Below are 18813 nucleotides of genomic sequence, written 5' to 3'. Positions count from 1 at the left end.
GGACAAGGAGAAAACCCCGGAAATTCGGATTTGTAGTCGAGAACTCGCATTGCCCAAACATCTCATATGCATGTGACCCTTTTCACCCTGAGCCCAGGGTGTCTGCTAAGAAAGAAGTAGTGAGAAATGACAATCGGTCGTCTGCACGCCTCCCCCCCCCCCCCAAAAAAAAAGGAAGAAACGGCGGGAAAATTCGCCCGCATCGAAAGGGGTCGATAGATCCGCTGCGACGCAGGAGTGCGAGAGGGAGAGCTGCCGCAGTGCGACAAACCGCCCGCGACGCAAGCACCAGATGTCCGCGATGCCAAGGGGAACCGGCGCGCTGCGGAGAACCTGACCAAAATATGGAACGCTTCAAGAATTTGCGTGTCATCCTTGCGCCCAGATAGGCTGAATGTGCTCTGTATCGACATACTAAAATGTAACCAATGGGAACGCCTGCTTTTTCTAAAATTCCACTGAAATTGGCAGCCTCAGCCTGCATGGATTGCTTACAATTGCCGCTGGAACAACCCCCGATTTCCCACGCCACTCAATGTGTTTTCTTTCAGCTGGTTGGCTACATGACCCGGAGAGGCGGGCTTTGCGGGTGGACTTCTAATAGTAAATACGTGTTTTGTCAGACGTTGCCTAGGGAGTGAAAAGAATCTTTGAGACTTACAGACAGACATACAGACAGACATCAATATCTCTCTCTCTGTCTCTATCTATATATATATTCTATCAATCTAGCTTTATCTTTATCTATCGATCTATTTTTCTATCTATGCCTCCCTCCATCCCTCCCTCCCTCCCTCCTTCTTTCCTTCCTTCCTTCCTTCCTTCCTATTATTTTATTTTTTTGCTATCGATCCACGTAAGTAAGCATTTTCTTAATTGATCAATCGGTCTGTCGATTAATGTGTTAATACGATCTGTTTATATGACCTGCTGTGTTTGCGGTGTTATTTCATGCTTTTTATACATTTGATAATAACCCTGGTGTTTTGTGTATGGTATGTGTCTTCTATACTGTTGAGAGAGAAGTGTTTTGAACCGTAAAAAAGTCAAAGAAACGTATAGTGTTTCACTGCGTCACATAATGATAAGAATAAGAATAGTATTAATAATAATGATTATTATTATTATTATTATTATTATTATTATTATTATTCCATCCATCCATCCATCCATCCATCCATTCATTTTCGAAACTGCTTATCCTGGTGAGGGTCGTGGGGAAGCCGGAGACGATATTATTATTATTATTATTATTATTATTAGTCATTGTGTCACATCATCATCATAATAGTATTAATAATGGTATTAAAATACTATTTAGTAGTAGTAGTAGTAGTAGTAGTAGTAGTATGTGCTGCATTGAAACATAAAACAGAAAAAATCGTGTAGCGTTTCACTGCGTCACATCATCATCATCATAATAATAGAAATAATAATGAGGATGATGATAATAGTACTAGTACGAATCATAATACGAATAATTGTAGCAGTGATACAAGGTATATGATGAATTATAACATATCTTGTATTATTTGTTGTCATTTAATTGAAAGTATTGTTATTTTTTAATATTATTATTATTATTATTATTATTATTATTATTATTACTATTATTATTACTATTCATAATAATAATAAAACATACTAATTGTAATGATCTCCTTATTCAATATTGTTTGTCAGTGACTTCCTGACTATTTGTACCTGCTGTACAGGAACATGAAGGCCACCCCACAGTTCAGCTCCCTGCTGGTCCTGCAAGCCACAACTGAAGCTAAAAGCGTCGCGTCTGCCACCAAGTCCTCCAGCGATCCATTTGTCCCCCTCACACCTCGTGAGGTCCGGAAGGATGCTGTGGCCCGCATCCTGTCTCAGGGGGGTGACCCCGGGAATGCCAAACTGGTACTCAGCCAGAGTACCCTGCAGTTTGGCAGGTACCGGGGTCAGACATTCAAGTGGATCCTGGAGAACGACGGTGGGTACGCCGTGTCTCTCGTGGCCGCTCATCAGAAGGAGCGGGAGATGGACATGTCTGACACGGTGTACATGGCCAACAAGGACGCGCTGGCCAGCTACGCCTGTGGCTTCCCAAAAGTCACCATCGCTGTGGGTGACCGGAGGGCCAGGAATGCCACCCGCGCCATGGCGTCCCAGAGTGGCCGGGAGGACCAGCAGGTGGTGGGCTTCGGGGCCCACAAGGGCCAGACCTGGCAGGAGCTCTACGAGGCCACAGACAAGGAGAGGAGAGGGTGTGTATTAATCTATTCTAATAACTATTGCCTACTCTAGTTTATGTATGTTTCAGGGAATTAAGAGCACCCTGGCCTGCAGTTGTATAGTCAGTGTAGTTGTAGTTAGACAGAGAACCTGGGTTTATTACAGGTATGTGAGATGGATAAGGAGGCAGACTCCCCAGCCCGGAACGCAGATGGCCAAATTCCTGGCATACATCCTGCGGCGGGACAGGGAGTCACAGGCCCAGAAGCCAGCAGCACAGCCTGCCTCCTCCCAGCCCACACCCTCGGTGCCTGCACCCTGCCAGCCTCCCAGGACGAGTGCCTCGCAGTCGACTCCCACCTTCTCCTCGTCTGCCACCAAGTCCAGAGCTCCAGTGGCAAAAGGTTCATTTTGTGGAAGTGTGTGATTTGAGCAATTAGAATTAAATGTAGTTTATTAAGGCAGCAATTAGGTAAACAGTTATACCAGGGCTATCACACAATTTAAAGTTCACACTTAAAACAGACCGACGGCAAACACACGATAATCGCACACATTTTGTGATTTCAAAAACAAAATACACCAGTTACCATGACCCCTGTACCAAATGCCCACCGTTACAGCGCACGTTTACTCCTCCTTCCAACGGTGTCCAGGAAGGAGCGCCCGTCACTGGCCTTCAGCAACGATGCACTCACTGACGCTGAGCTGCTGGCAGCTGTGGAGGACATGGCCCCCCCGCGTAAGTCTTCACGCAGCTGTTACAAATATCAGCCTATTTCAATACATGTCTAAATGTCATTCATTTCAGGTTCAAGATGGAGTTCTTGCCATTTGGCACAAACTAACTTGTATTGTTGTATTTTGTTAGCTTAAGATGGATGGATCTCCCAGTGTAAGGTAAGTGAGATGGACCCGGGGTCCACACGGTGCTTTGGCTACATATCGCTTTACAGTCACCTCGTCTGCCCTGCCTCGACACCCCCAAGTATCTGTGACCCCTGGCTTTATGCGCTGAGCTGCATGTTTGCTATGCGTTGCATCCTCACCGTGTGTGCTGTGCATGTGGAGTGGCACGCTGTGATATAGTGTAGTGGCATGGCGTGATGTAGTGGCATGGTGTGATATGATGTAGTGGCACAGTAACATGGTTGATTGAATGATAAGGCTTCATAGACCTAGTCACCTTGGAATTAACATAGATTTGGATAATTTCACCATTAGTTACATCTCTGTTGTTGCGAGATTTTGAATCTCCCGTTTTATCTCTAGTGTCTTCAGTGCAGGAGCCGGGGGCAGCGGCCATGGCTAGCTCAGCTCAGCAGCCGACACCGCTCGGTTCAGCGGAGCAGCCTGGTGGGGGTAAGAGTGGTGTGTGTGTGTGTGTGTGTGTGTGTGAGTGTGTCTTTGTGTGTTTGTTAAATCTGGGTGCAGTATCCGTAGTGTCCTGGCAACTCCTGTCACTGTCTGTCTGTCTGTCTGTCTGTCTGTCCCTGTGTTTCTGCAGGTCCTGCTTCCTGAGGGCTGGAAGCAGACGCTGCCCGCTGAGCAGCTGCAGTGGGTCTCCAAGGCCCTGTTCACTAGGAGCAGGTTTGGGAAGCTGGAGCTGACCTCGGACCTGCGTCTGTGGTTGTTCCCTCCCTAGCCCTGCCCGGTGTATCGGCAGCCCCCGGCCTCTCCCAGCCTGCACTTCGCTCGGCCGCTGTTCCTGTGGATGCCCTACCGCATTTGGGCTGTGAAGCTCACCTGCATCCAGCCCCAGTGTGAGGGACACAGGCTCAAAGAAGTATGCAGGCTGGTCCGGAGATGTGCTGCAGCAGCTGGATGTGGCTCATCGGAGCCAGTTCCCGGCCATCCTCACCTACCCGTATGGAGACAATTCACCACACAGCATCTGTGCTTTCCCTCCCCCCCTCCCTCTCTGCTGAAATGTTTCCTGAACTCTAACTGCTGTACTGCTGTGTCTTGGGCAGGCTGTCCTGCGACTACACGGTGCTGAGTCTCATGAGGGAGCACACCCTGGGGAACAGCGCCACCCGGCTGTGCAAACAGCTGCAGGAGCAGCACAGCGAGGCGTGGCAGCGTAAAAACCCTGCGGTACCTCGCAGACTGTGAGCCCTTTGTGACCTCTGCACCTGTAGTCCCGAGCTTCCGGCCACCGCCACCCATGCCACCGGTGCCTGGACCCAAGTGGCTGCTGGCAGTGTATGACCTCGACGTGCTGGAGCAGCTGGCCGAGGTAAAGGCCCAGGTCACGTCTGTGTTCGGGTCCATTTTAAAACTGGACTCGACAAAGAAGGTGAGTATCGTCAGTCAGATTTTTTGTGCTGCTGTCTCAGCGGCCACTTGGTGCATCGTGGTGCCGCTCAGCTGAACGCATTACAATTAAAGACCTAATAACTTAATGTGTCTCATACATTTTTCAGTTGACCAGGAAGCTCGCAGGAGCAGCTACTGGCACGGCAGCGTGGGCCACCAACGTCGGCAATGAGTTCGGGCAGGTCCTGAACTCGGTGCTAACATGCGGAGAGGGTGAGGGGCTGCAGCCCATGGCTGCTGGGCTGGTGGAGTGGTACCGCTTGGCCGGAGAGGCTCCCCCTCAGATCCTGTATGTGGACTGGGACTGCTGCTCTGTGGCTGGACGGTCGAAGGTGGCCGGGGGGCACAGGATACGGAGCGGCTCATCCAGGAGCTGCTGGACATTTTTGACAGCAGGAGGGGGCTGGACACCCACCTCGCCTGCATTCAGGACCCCGAGGGGGTGCAGCTGTATACCCAGACAGGGCAGCTGCGGAAGGGGGGTGTGCTGCTGCCAGTATACCGCTGCGCCCGTGGATCGATCTCCTTGGAGTCTTTCCACCTCCACCTGGACCTTTTCATCCCAGGTTAGTGCCAGCTGCACCGCAAATAAAGACGCCAGATTCTATTATGCTTTTTGAACCCAGTGGATCAGTAGACTAGTTTTTTTTTTCTGTAATTGTTACAGTACGTGTATATTTATATACTATGGCTTTGTGAAGAGTATATTTTGAACTGTATTGAAGTGTGTGTTTCTGTTTCCTCCTGCTCTGCTCAGGCACCAGTGCCAGCGATGTGCACTTCCTGGCATTTCTGCTGGAGGGCCTGGTGAGGTGGAACGCGGACCGTGCAGTGGCGGCCATGGAGGATGCTGGCAAGCTTCTGTGCTCCTACAGTGCAGTACAGAACGCCCTGGGCACCCTGAGCCAGAAGGTGCTGGCCAGGGACCTGTCGGAGGGGTTCGTGAAGTCAGGCGTGTACACGCGTCAGTGAGCGTGTCAGTGTGGGGGGTTGATTTGTAAGGTGCTCTTTAGCAGTGTTATGAAAATAATAAAAGCGGTGAACCCATGCTTCTGTTATGATTGTGTTGAAGGGGAGCTCATTGGGATCAAGTACCTGTACTCACAGACAGGGAAAGAGCTCCAACGTGTGCACAGCGACCCCAACGTCCCGGATGAGGCAGCTGGCCAAGACTCAGACAGGAAGGAGAGTGACGACGAGGGCTTTGAGGAAGACGATGACCCCACCATCTCCAACCCCTTCGCCCCGTCTCCTGCCCGACTGCCCCCGTCTCCTGTGCGGTCAACGGCCCGACTGCCCCTGTCTCCTGCGCGGTCAATGGCCCGACTGCCCCCGTCTCCCGAGATGGAGCCCCCCTGCGCTGCAGGAGACGCCCCCCCGTTGCTAATCCCGAGGTGAGGAGGCAGTGATGGCGCTCAGCTCGTCTCTTACATTGTAGTGCACAAAACCCTGGAATGATAGCTATTGCCAGAACATGGTCCTGTAACTGACTGTCGTCTGTATCCTGTTGTTTCAGGAATCGTGCGGCCCTGATGGCGTTCCTGGGCTCCAGCACGTCCAGCAGTTGGCCAGCTGTCTGGTGGACCTGAGAGCCCAGGCATTCCTGACCAATCGCCAGGTGGCGGAGCTGGTACACCTGTGGCAGCAGCTCCCCGAGGGAGACAAGCAGCGCCTCTTGTACCCGTCCCGTCACAAGGACAGGCTGACTCAGGGGCGCTTCAAAGCTGGGAGGAGGTCTTCAGTCGCTCCGGGAGTGGACAGCTTGAAGAGGTGTGATATAAAGACACATTTTAAATCACTGCTGAGAAGCAGATGAATACGAGTATGTGCCTGTAAGTAGTGACTATGAGGTGTGAAGGATGCTTCCTAACACAGATCTCTTACCTGGTTGCAGGTGCATGGTGGGCGAGAACACCGGGCCAGCCCAGTGGCCGGACACGAGCCGCTTGGTAGAGGCCATCTGACACCAAGCTCAAGCATTTTCCTTACCTCCTCTGTGATAGCGACCTTCCCTGGGCAGGGTTGCTGTTCCCAGTTTTCTTTTGTGATGTTGAGGAGGCCTCGCGATCTGTGGGAAAAAAAAAGCTCAAAAGGTGAAAAACCTGTGGAAGATTGGGGTACTTCCCAGATGGTGAATATGAGAAAAGGGAGCAGTTGATCCCAGTTACGCCCATCCCTTTCCATCGTCCTCCTCAGCATGCTTTTTAACGTTTTGTTAAACCGCTCCACTAGCCCGTCCGTCTGTTGATGGTAAACAGAAGTGTGAAGACTTAATTCGGAGAAGATGGCACACATCTTTCATTACCTTGGACATGAACGGTGTACCAAAATTTCTTTGGGCAGCCCGACTCTGGAAACCATTTGGATTAGCTCTTGGGCTATATTTTTTGTGGTGGCATACGCAAAGGCATGGCCTCAGAGTACCTTTTGGCATAGTCCACTACCACCAGGATGTGCTGGAAACCTTTGGCCGACTTGGGTAAAGGTCCAATTAAATCCATGCCTATTCTCTCAAAAGGCATGCCTATTACCGGAATTGGTATGAGAGGGTTGCGGAACGATGGCATGGGGGCCGTACGCTGGCATTCTGGACAGCTTTGACAGTAACGTATAACCTCAGCATATACCTCTGGCCAAAAGAATCTTTGCAGCAGCCTCTCCAGGGTTTTCGCTCTTCCCAGGTGTCCCCCAAGCAGGTGGCTATGGGAGAGATTCAGAACAGTGTGCCTGAAAGGGGTGGGTACAAGGAGCTGTGCATAGACAACATTATTTTTCTTTGTCATTTGATACAACAGGTTAGGGCGCATGGCGAAATGAGGATATGAAAGTGGTCGGGTGGGGTCCACAGCCGTCCCATTTATTACCTGCACATTCCGCCGGGCGTTTTGAAGGGTAAGGTCTTCCATCTGGGCAGTCCCAAATCTCCCACAGTACTGGGTCAGATCTGGTGGAAATCACGCATCGTCCTTTCGGTGTGTAGATCCTCATTTGGGCAAAGGGGTATCTTTTCATGTCCCCATGTATGCAGGTGATTGAAATAGGAGCAAGCCGCTTCCTCTGGGTTTTGGGCATGATGTCAGGGATCACCAAGGTGACCATGCTACCTGAATCCAGCAGGGCATCAACTCTGCGGCCCCCTATGTTGACCGGGCTGAGACGGGGAGGTTCATTACTGGAACTCCCATGGGTGGATTTCACATGACCGGGTTTGGTGGAGGCCATGCCCACCTGCATGGGTTCCTCTCTCTTGGGGCAGTTCCATGATACATGTCCTTTGTCCCCACAGATGAAACATTCCCGTCCATCTCTGTCCACTAGTCCCCTGGGGTTCTGGGTGGGTGTTGCTTCCCTGGCGCTGGTGATCGCTCCTGGTCATCCAGTTTAGGGGCGGGGGCTGGGGTTCTTCTTCTCCCCAGGTTTCTCAATCCTCTGGCTTCAACAGTTCGTTTGAGGTGTGACATCGCTCCACCAAGTCCACAACCGTATCAGCTGTGGTAGGGCTGCACTGGCGGATTATTTTTTTGAGTTCAAAAGGCAGTCCCCTAATGAACCGGTCCACCACGGTTCGTTCCACCATAGCCCCCAGGTTGAGGCTAGCCGGTTCTAACCATTTCTTGGCCAAGTGGTCAAACATTTGCAATCGAGGTGCTTGCTCAGTTTGAAATGTCCAAGCATGAAACCGCTGAGCCCGTAACGCTGGGGTGACCCCTATCCGAGCAAGAATTTCTCTTTAATTTCTTATAGTCATTGGCATCAGCAGCCTCCAAGTCGGAGCAGGCTTTTTGTGCTTCCCCACAGAGGAACGGTGCAAGGATTCCAGCCCACTTGTCCTCCGTCCAGCCTTCACGCTCAGCCGTCCGCTCGAACGTCTTCAGGAAGGCTTCCACGTCATCAGCCAGAGTTATTTTTTTGGAGGGATCGTGTAGCAACGATGGGGACTGAGGCTGCTTGGAAGTTGACCTTGGCAACAGCTAGTTCAGCAGACATCATCTGCATGTCCAGCTCCATCTTCTGCTGACATCTTTGTTGTTCTTCCAACAGGAGGCGGTTGGTCTCCTGTTGAGCCTGATTGGCAGTAACAAGTTGTTTCAGCAGATCGTCCATGTTCTCCTTTCTGGTTCTATGTTGTGAAATCTGAACCTGTCTGCATTCTTCACCACTGTAACGAGGTGCGGGGTTGGGTTACTGCAGCCAAATGATTTTAGGCGGGGAATAAATGTCAAAACACAAGACAAACCAAGGAAGAGGATAATAAAGCCCACGCTGTTGGTTTATTTTAGTTCTGTCGTGGATATTGAAACTTGAAAACAAAAACCTAGCTCTTTGTACAGAGCACTTTCTGTAGCAGGAATGGTCTGCTACACAAAAACAAAATCCCTGACTAGCCTTGGAAAGCTAAGCTGTTTCCCAGGGTTAACAAAACAAAGACAGACAAACTAAACAGTCTTGAGGGGTTAGGTAGTCTCGTGGTCAAAAAGGGTTTCAGGGGTCTTCACCAGGGTCGTAGTCTTCCAAAACAATCCAAACGCCTTTCAAGGTCCTCAGCCAGTCCAACTTGTCATCTAGTTTCCAATCCAGTTACTTTGTCCTTTCTTTTGCTCCTCTGTTCACCCTCCTTGTCTTTCCGTCCACCCCCCCCCACTTCTAAGACAAAGAAGAAACCACAGTGTGAGTTTAAATAGTCTGTACTGATCAGCCACACCTGCTTGCAGTCTGGGTGATTTGTAATCAAAGGCAGGTGCGGCTGTTCTGCTGCCTCGCCAGTGTTTTTCCATTGGGCTGTCCATGGTCCTGATCCATGGAGTGTCTGGCTCTGCTGTCCATGGTCCTGTCTATGGCAAAAGAGAGCATTAGGGCAGGCACATAGCGGTGATCGAAGACCCGCCCCCTCAACTCGTTACAATGTATAAGAACATAAGAAAGTTTACAAACGAGAGGAGGCCATTCGACCCATCATGCTCATTTGGTGTCCATTAATAACTAAGTGATCCAAGGATCCTATCCAGTCTGTTTTTGAATATTCCCAAACTTTCATCTTCTACCACATTGCTGGGGAGTTTGTTCAGATTGTGACGCCTCTCTGTGTGAAGAAGTGTCTTGAATGCCTTGGGGCCTCCTTGCTTTCCTCTGAATTGCCTCTATAGCAGCGATATCTTTCTTGAAGTGTGGAGCCCAGAACTGTACACAGTATTCCAGATGAGCTCTAACTAGTGCATTGTACAGTCTCAACATTACTGCCCTTGTTCTCAATTCTACACTTTTGACAATATACCCTAACATTCTGTTTGCCTTTTTTATTGCTTCCACAGATTGCTTGGATGGAGAAAGTGAGGAGTCCACATAGACTCCTAGGTCTTTCTCATGCATTACTTCTATTCCTCCCATAGAGTAATTATAGTGGACATTTTTGTTACCTGTATGTATTACCTTGCACTTGTCCACATTGAATTTCATTTGCCAGGTGTCGGCCCACAACTGAATATTATCTAAGTCCCTTTGAATAGCCTGTGCTGCCGAGATTGTATCTGCTGAGCCACCTATTTTAGTATCATCTGCAAATTTGACAAGTTTGCTAACTATCCCAGAGTCCAGATCATTAATATAGATTAGAAAAAGCACAGGCCCTAGTACTGATCACCGTGGAACTCCACTAACAACCTCACTCCAGTTAGAAGCAACTCCTCTAATCGACACCCTCTGCTTCCTATACATCAACCAGTTCATAATCCATCTACTTACATTACCCTGAATGCCTACAGCTTCCAATTTGAGGCTCAGTCTTTGGTATGGAACCTTATCAAATGCTTTTTGAAAATCTAAGTATATCATATCATATGCTTTCACATGATCCACAGCTGCAGTTGCATGTTCAAAAAATTCTAATAAATTAGTATAACATGATCTGCCTCGTCTAAACCCATGTTGACTATCTCCAAGAATATGGTTTTCATTAAGATGCTCCTCTATTTTCTGTGTAATCATTTTTTCCAATATTTTACAGGTGATGCAGGTGAGACTGATTGGTCTGTAATTTCCTGGCTCAGTTTTGTCCCCTTTCTTGTGGATTGGTATGACGTTTGCTGTCTTCCAGTCAGTTGGCACATCCCCTGTTTGAAGTGTCATTTGGAATATTTGAGTTAGAGGCCTATAAATAATTTCCCTAATTTCTTTAAGTACTGTTGGAAATATACCATCTGGCCCAGGTGATTTGTTTGTTTTTAATTCTGCAAGTCCCTTTAGTACCTCCTCATCCTTTACCCTAATCTCTCTTAGGATTTGACTGGACTGGTTGTTAACCTGTGGCATGTTATCTGTTTTTTTCCTTTGTAAAAATCTCTGTGAAAAACTCATTTAGAACATTTGCCACATCTTGTTCATTTTCCAAGATACTTCAATTTTTGCCCTTTATCTGTTTCACTTCCTACTTTATTGACCTCTTGCTGTGGCAGTATTGAAAAGCTCTTTGCATTAGTTTTAGTTCCAAGAGCTATGTTTCTTTCTATTTCCCTATTTGCTTTCCTGACCCCTTTCTTAAGGTCTCCTTGCAGCTCAACATATTCTATGTATTTTGTTTAATCTCCGTCCCTTTTGTATGTGCTATACAACATTGTTTTTCTCTTGATATTTTTTTGCATACCTCTATTAAACCATTTTGACCAATGTTTTTTGGTCCTCAATTTGCTAAGTTTTGGTACATAGACTCGTTCAACTTCCTACCCATGAAATTGAGCGGCCACTTTTTTAACATGGTCGAAACACAGAATTATAGAGGACCCTACCCAGCACCCAGTTATTACGGGGTTGAAACCAAGCAATCAATTAATCAGATTCCAAACTCTCCACCATGGCCAAGACCAAAGAGCTGTCCAAGGATGTCAGGGACAAGATTGTAGACCTACACAAGGCTGGAATGGGCTAAAAGACCATCGCCAAGCAGCTTGGTGAGAAGGTGACAACGGTTGGTGCAATTATTCGCAAATGGAAGAAACACAAAATAACTGTCAGTGTCCCTCGGTCTGGGGCTCCATGCAAGATCTCACCTCGTGGAGTTTCAATGATCATGAGAACGGTGAGGAATAACCATAGTCACCTAGAAAACAATTGGTAACACACTATACCGTGAAGGACTGAAATCCTGCAGCACCTGCAAGGTCCCCCTGCTCAAGAAAGCACATGTACAGGCCCGTCTGAAGTTTCCCAATGAACATCTGAATGATTCAGAAGAGAACTGGGTGAAAGTGTTGTGGTCAGATGAGACCAAAATCGAGCGCTTTGGCATCAACTCAACTCGCCGTGTTTGGAGGAGGAGGAATGACCCCAAGAAAACCATCCCCCACCGTCAAACATGGAGGTGGAAACATTATGCTTTGGGGGTGTTTTTCTGATAAGGGGACAGGACAACTGCACCGCATCAAAGGGACGATGGACGGGGCCATGTAACGTCAAATCTTGGGTGAGAACCTCCTTCCCTCAGCCAGGGCATTGGAAATGGGTCATGGATGGGTATTCCAGCATGACATTGACCCAAAACACACAGCCAAGGCAACAAAGGAGTGGTTCAAGAAGAAGCACATTAAGGTCCTGGCGTGGCCTAGCCAGTCTCCAGACCTTAATCCCATAGACAATCTGTGGAGGGAGCTGAAGGTTCGAGTTGCCAAACGTCAGCCTCGAAACCTTAATGACTTGGAGAGGATCTGCAAAGAGGATTGGGACAAAATCCCTCCTGAGATGTGTGCAAACCTGATGGCCAACTACAAGAAACGTCTGACCTCTGTGATTGCCAACAAGGGTTTTGCCACCACGTACTAAGTCGAAGGGGTCAAATACTTATTTCCCTCATTAACATGCAAATCAATGTATAACTTTTTTGAAATGCGTTTTTCTGGATTTTTTTGTTGTTATTCTGTCTCTCACTGTTAAAATACACCTACCATTAAAATTATAGACTTATCATTTCTTTGTCATTTCTTTTTTCTTTGTTGTGTGCAGGTGGGTTCCTCTTATCCCCTTACATCAGCCACTTGGGGTCGTAACATAATTGGGGGCTCGTCCGGGAGTTATATTCTTTCCCGTAGTTGCATGCAAATAGTGGTAGTGTTTGTGTGGGTGTTGTGCTGTGCAGGTGGTGTGTTTATATTATTGGTATTGGTTTTTGTGGTGTATTTTGTCACAATTATGGCCAGTTTTGATTTAAGTACTTTTCTGAGTGTCCCGTCTCTGGATCAGCTTGATGTGTGTCGCAAGGCTGATTTATATGCTTTAGCGGATCACTTCTGTTTCACAGTTTCGAGGAACATTGTTAAAGCTCAGCTTAGACAGATCGTCATGGATAAGTTGGTGGAAGGACAAGTGCTCGTTGTGCCTCCGGTGTTGCCTGATCCTGCCCGTGTCCCTGATCCTGCCCCTGCCCCAGTCACCCCGGTGATGCGCACGGCGGCCCCGGCAGTGCGGCCCGTGCCCGGTCTGAAGGAGAGTGTGGGCAGCGCGGAGGCCGCCAATACGGGTGCGGATGCGGAGGCAACAAAACCAGAACCTGGTCACACGTTCTCTACAGCCAGGTGACCAGGTTCTGGTTTTGTTGCATATTCCAGGGTCCTCCCTCTCTGCCCGGTTTTCAGGTCCATACCTGGTTGATAAAAAGTTAAGTGACACTGATTATGTGATTCGAACTCCCGACCGCAGACGCCAGTCTCGAGTGTGCCACATTAACATGTTAAAGTTATATCACTCGAGACTGACCCCTCCAGTAAAGTCGTCAGAGAAGATTGCAGAGCCCGATGTCTGCTCTGCTGTCCCAGCCTCTGTGGTTGACACTATGGAGGTTAGTTTTGGTGATGAGGATGGCTTGGTATTGCGAAACACTCCTCAGCAGTGAGCTCGGTTGCTTAATTCTGAAATGTTGCTGGTTTTCCCTTCCCAATTAGCCCATCTACCTAGTGAACAAAGAGAGGACATTATGGAATTAATCCAGGATTTCCCCTGTCTTTTCGGTGATGTCCCCACTCGCACTACAGTTTTGGAACACAATTTAAACGTGGGAAATGCTGCTCCTATTAAACAACATGCCTATCACATTAATTCTACCAAAAGGGACATCATGAAACAGGAGGTAGCATATCTGCTAGAAAATGGCCTTGCTACGCCGAGTTCTAGTCCCTGGAGTTCCCCTTGTATTTTGGTCCCTAAACCCAACGGTACCTACCAATTTTGTACGGATTACCGGAAGGTGAATGCTGTGACTGTCCCAGATTCATTCCCGTTACCAAGATTAGATGATTGCATAGATAAGGTTGGCTCCGCCATCTTTGTCAGTAAGCTGGATCTCCTGAAAGGTTACTGGCAAGTACCATTAACCCCTCGTGACCCCAGATAACTTTCTGCAGTACTCTGTCATGCCCTTCGGCATGCGCAACGCTCCTGCCACTTTTCAGCATTTGGTGAATTTAATCTTGTCTGACGTTCCACACTGTGATGCATATCTGGATGACTTAGTTGTTTATTCATCCGACTGGTCGTCTCATATCATGACGTTACGAGCTGTATTTGAGCGTTTCGCACAGGCGTCATTAACACTCAACCTGGCTAAATGTGAATTTGGAAAAGCTACGGTTTCCTACCTTGGCAAACAGGTTGGCCACGGTCAGGTGCGTCCACTGGACGCCAAGGTATCTGCTATTGTCTCCTTCCCCATGCCCACGACCCGGTGCGAGTTGCAGCGTTTTCTAGGCATGGCGGGCTACTATCGTAGTTTTTGTAGAAACTTTTCTGCGGTAGTCGCTCCACTCACCAGTCTCCTTAGTCCCTCGTCTGCATTTGTTTGGTCCGATGAATGCCAGGATGTTTTTGAGCAGGCTAAAGCACTCCTGTGCAGTACTCCTGTTCTCGCTGCCCCTGACTTTGGACGTCCTTTCAAGTTGGAGGTGGATGCGAGTGCTCGAGGTGCGGCTGCTGTCCTGTTACAGGGGGGTGGTGATGGTGTTGATCACCCTGTGTGTTATTTCTCACAGAAATTCAATAAGTGCAAAGTCAATTACTCCACAATCAAGCAGGAAGAATTAGCATTATTATTAGCATTGCAGTTATTTGAAGTTTATATTGGTTCCAGTGCTCTGCCGATTGTTGTATACACTGATCGTTACGTGCGTGTGCTCTGTGTCTGTTCTCCTCCTATCCCTATTGTACGCAGGTGTCCCGCTGTGATTGGCTCTCGTCCCCGTCACTCAACCCCGCTGTTCCGTGCTGTTCCTGTCCAATCAGATGTCTCCAACTACTGCTTAAATACCCCGTCATTCCTCCATTACGAGAGACTACCGATTGCAATGCCATTTCATGTTGCTACCCTGTCTGTTTGTTTAAAATACCTTTGTGATTGATTGTTTTTCCTTGTGTAAATATCCACTGTTTCTTCTCTGTTTTGTTTCCGTTTACATTGTATTCTGTATTGTGCTCTGTTCAGGGGAGAACGGGTAGATAGGTGAGATACCCATGGGTTTACACGGTTACACGTAGGGATGTATGTTGTCTAGCACATTAGGTATTTAGGTAGGGGCGGTGATCACCCCTCTGTACTAGTTGTTAGGTTTAGATAGTTTAGTTAGTGTAGCTAGTTAGGGTCATCCTACAAGTCAGGTAGTGGTTTACTCTTTTAGACTAGCTTAGATAGGTTTTGTTTTGTTTCAGTGTTAGCCGACACCGCCCAGGGTGTTTTCCTCTGTATATTTGTTCATTATTTGTACCATTATCATCACGTGTTTTTGTATACTGTACATACTTGTACATACTCCCCTCCCCATTGTAAATAAACCCTTCTTATATATATATATATATATATCTTATTGATATTGTGTTGGTTTTTGCACTCCCTTCACTCTCCCACTACTGCATTTGTGTGTTTTATGTTATGTTCCTCTTATCCCCTTACATCAGCCACTTGGGGTCATAACAGTGAGCAAACGTACAAAATCAGCAGGGGATCAAATACTTTTTTCCCTCACTGTATACGTGAAAAATGACATTGAGGCAGAAGAACTCAAATTACATCCCAGTAACGGAACAGAATCTTTGTGGGTGAAACTTTTGAACAAGAGATCAGGATAAATGAGGAGGAGGTACTAAAGGGACTAGCAGAATTAAAAACAAACAAATCACCTGGGCCAGATGGGATATTTCCAATGGTACTTAAAGAAATTAGGGAAATTATTTATAGGCCGCTAACTCAAATATTCCAAATGACACTTAGAACAGGGGATGTGCCAACTGACTGGAAGACAGCGAATTTCATACCAATCCACTGCACCACTGCAAATGTTGGAAAAAATGATTAGACAGAAAATAGAGGAGCATCTTAATGAAAACCATATTCTTGGAGATAGTCGACATGGGTTTAGATGAGGCAGATCATGACTTACTAATTTATTAGAATTTTTTGAAAATGCAGTTGCAGCTGTAGATCAGGTGAAAGCATATGATATGATATATTTAGATTTCAAAAAAGCTTTTGATAAGGTTCCACACCAAAGACTGATCCTCAAATTGGAAGCTGTAGGCATTCAGGGTAATGTATGTAGATGGAGTAGTGGTTAGGGCTCTGGACTCAAAACTGGAAGGCAGTCTGGTTCGGCTTTGTCCAATAACTTCCACTCAGTTGATCCACCTGGAAGTTGGGGTTTCGCGAAAATAGAGTCTTTTCCAAACAGATTTTCCACTGGTTTGAAGGCTCCAAGTTTGTGCACAGGATGTCTTCTTTGTAAGTAGGATTTTCCACCGTAGTTACTTGAAGACAAAATCTTTGAGGAAAGCAGGGCCCTGTTCGTTTCCAAGGGTCAAGTTTCTTAAGACTCAATAGCTATTTAAATGACTGAACACTTTCGTATTGCAGTCGATTGTCCAGCTGTAAAACTCCACTGATCAGATGGGTATAGGCGGGCATGCGCAGTTTCTAAAGTACTTTACTAAATAAAGTCCTTTAAAAGAATTCTTCATACAGCTCAATCTCCTTCTCCCAGTTAAACTCTTCTGTTGCCAGCAAAGACTTGGTTGGTTTCGGGTTCCGGTTCTGGCAAAAGAGTTGAGTTGAGGCAGCGAGTTACCGGTTCAGGTGAGAGAGAGAGAGAGAGAGAAGAAGTGCTGTGCTTTACTTTTTATGCCTGATAGATCATAGGTGATTGGTTCTTGAGTTTGTGAGATTGGATTTCAGTTTCAGCCCCCAGTCTCCTATTGGAGGAGGCTCGATTTATGCCTGATGTCAATCCATGCCATCTTTTGGAATCGCCGGTTGGCCTGGGTTCATAGCTCTATTTCGGGATTTCGGCTCTCACCCGCTTCAAAGGGTTTTATTACCTCCAGGCCCTAATGGTGTGAAATGATGTCCGTGTAGACATAAAGGGTGTAAAATCCTGCGCGGATATCCGCGGGGTATGGAGCTATTATATCCTTAAATTCATCCTCATTGTTGGCGTAAAACCCTAAAATCCGGCCTAGGTTACCGCTGGTTTTAAATCTTATCGTAGGCGCGGCCTCCATGTAAACTTTATTTTTAATCGAACTGTAATGTAATCTGACAGGTTGTTTCCCTACAGAGATCTGTTTGTTCATCTCTTCTAATAATTTTTCAATATTTTCATAATAGCCGTTTTTAATACGAAAGTCCACTATTTGTTAATTCCGATGTCCAAAATTGAAAAGACAGAGTCTCCATCACGTACTACAGCCCAAGTGTGGGGATACTGTATTCTGACAACCCCACCTCCCAGGTACCCTGTAGTTCTATAGGTTTTACAAATTTGACCGTAAAACTAGAAATGGTGTTGTTAGGATAAATGTCGAGGGACGCGTTACTAGGCAGCGTTACATAGAATCCTCCCTCTTCCACCTTCATGACCCATAATGAAAGATCCTCTATGAGCTATCACTTGTATAGCGGCCTTATATCGCGCCCCGCACAAGCCAAAACCTAGTCTGCCTTTAAGAGACATCATGCAGCCAGGGCTCTTGGCTTACGGCCACACCGTCCTGAACGCGCCCGATCTCGTCCGATCTCGGAAGCTCAACAGGGCAGCGCCTGGTCGGTACTTGGATGGGAGACCTCCTTGAAATACCAGGTGCTGCAAGCTTTTTATGTCTCCTGGGTAACTTCATCATAGCTCTTATTACTCTTTCTGTCTGGAGGAGATATAAATGAAGTGTTCTACACCTACCCGGCTACTTTCAACACCCTTTCCTGTACTGACATTGTTCCGTCCATTTTTTTTTTTTTTGCTGCAGGTTGCGTCAATACCCACCTGCCTTTAAGAGACATCATGCAGCCAGGCCTCTTGGCTTGCGGCCACACCGTCCTGAATGCGCCTTGATTGTGGGAGTGACCGGACCGGTTTGGCGAGTTTGTGAGAGGAGGCAGTGTGTTTCGGCACACTGCTCTCTTTGTGGAAAACACTTCGAAATTGTAGTTTTATTTATTTTGTATTTGTTTTATATGTTTCATCCCTTCCCTATAGTGCCAAGTTCATGACTGCTGAGGGACTTAGACACTTCCGGGTTCTGCATAATAACCAGCATAAAATTTGCTCCCTCTGTTTGTCCCCTGACCACTTGATGAAGAATTGCCCTTCCTTTATTTGCTTTGATTGTGGGGTACAGGGCCATTCTGTTCGACGCTGCACTGCCCCATCATGTTTGGGGTGTCGCAAAAAGCCCATGTACTGCCACTGTGAATCTATGGATGGCAGCTGAGAGTGGTGTGGTACATCAAGGGGGTCAGTCAGGAACATGCTTGCAATTGTTGCCGAAAAGGAAGAGGGTCGTGGTCAAGCCCTGTCTGAAAAATATTACTTCCAGGGTTAAGCACAAGACCAAGCAGGTCAAGCTTTTGCAGGCAAGTAAAGTTGAAAGGGGTGGATTTGAGGTTTTGCAAGAAGAGGAAGCTTGATGATGGGTTTGAATTGTGGACTTTGTTTTTTTGTTTTCATTATGGTTTCTTGTCTTTCACTCAACATGAATGGGTTGCGTGACTTGGGCAAGTTACAGAAGCTGTTTTCTACTGTCCGTAAAACGGATATGGTTTGTTTGCAGGAAACCTTTTGGGACGATGATTTGGTTCGGAGCTTTCAGCATTTGTGGGATGGGCAGATATTTTTTAGTAATTTCATTAACCATAGGAGGGGGGTGGCAGTATTAGTGAGATCTTGCTTTCCAGGGACAGTTTCAAGGGTTGAAGGCGATTCAGAAGGGAGGTTTTTGAAGTTGCTTGTTTCTACTCAAGGATTTAGTTTTGAGTTGTTG

General features: G+C 47.2%; 1 pseudogene; it reads left to right on the top strand.

Moving 5' to 3' along the window:
- The first annotated feature begins 17529 nt into the window (after positions 1-17529).
- Positions 17530-17648, top strand: LOC136713373 (uncharacterized; annotated as a pseudogene).
- The last annotated feature ends 1165 nt before the right edge of the window (positions 17649-18813 follow it).

Source organism: Amia ocellicauda, chromosome 2 (genome assembly GCF_036373705.1).
Source record: "Amia ocellicauda isolate fAmiCal2 chromosome 2, fAmiCal2.hap1, whole genome shotgun sequence".
NCBI classification, from domain to species: domain Eukaryota; kingdom Metazoa; phylum Chordata; class Actinopteri; order Amiiformes; family Amiidae; genus Amia; species Amia ocellicauda.
Note: the sequence above shows the minus strand (reverse complement) of the source record. Positions and strands in the feature narration are given on the sequence as shown.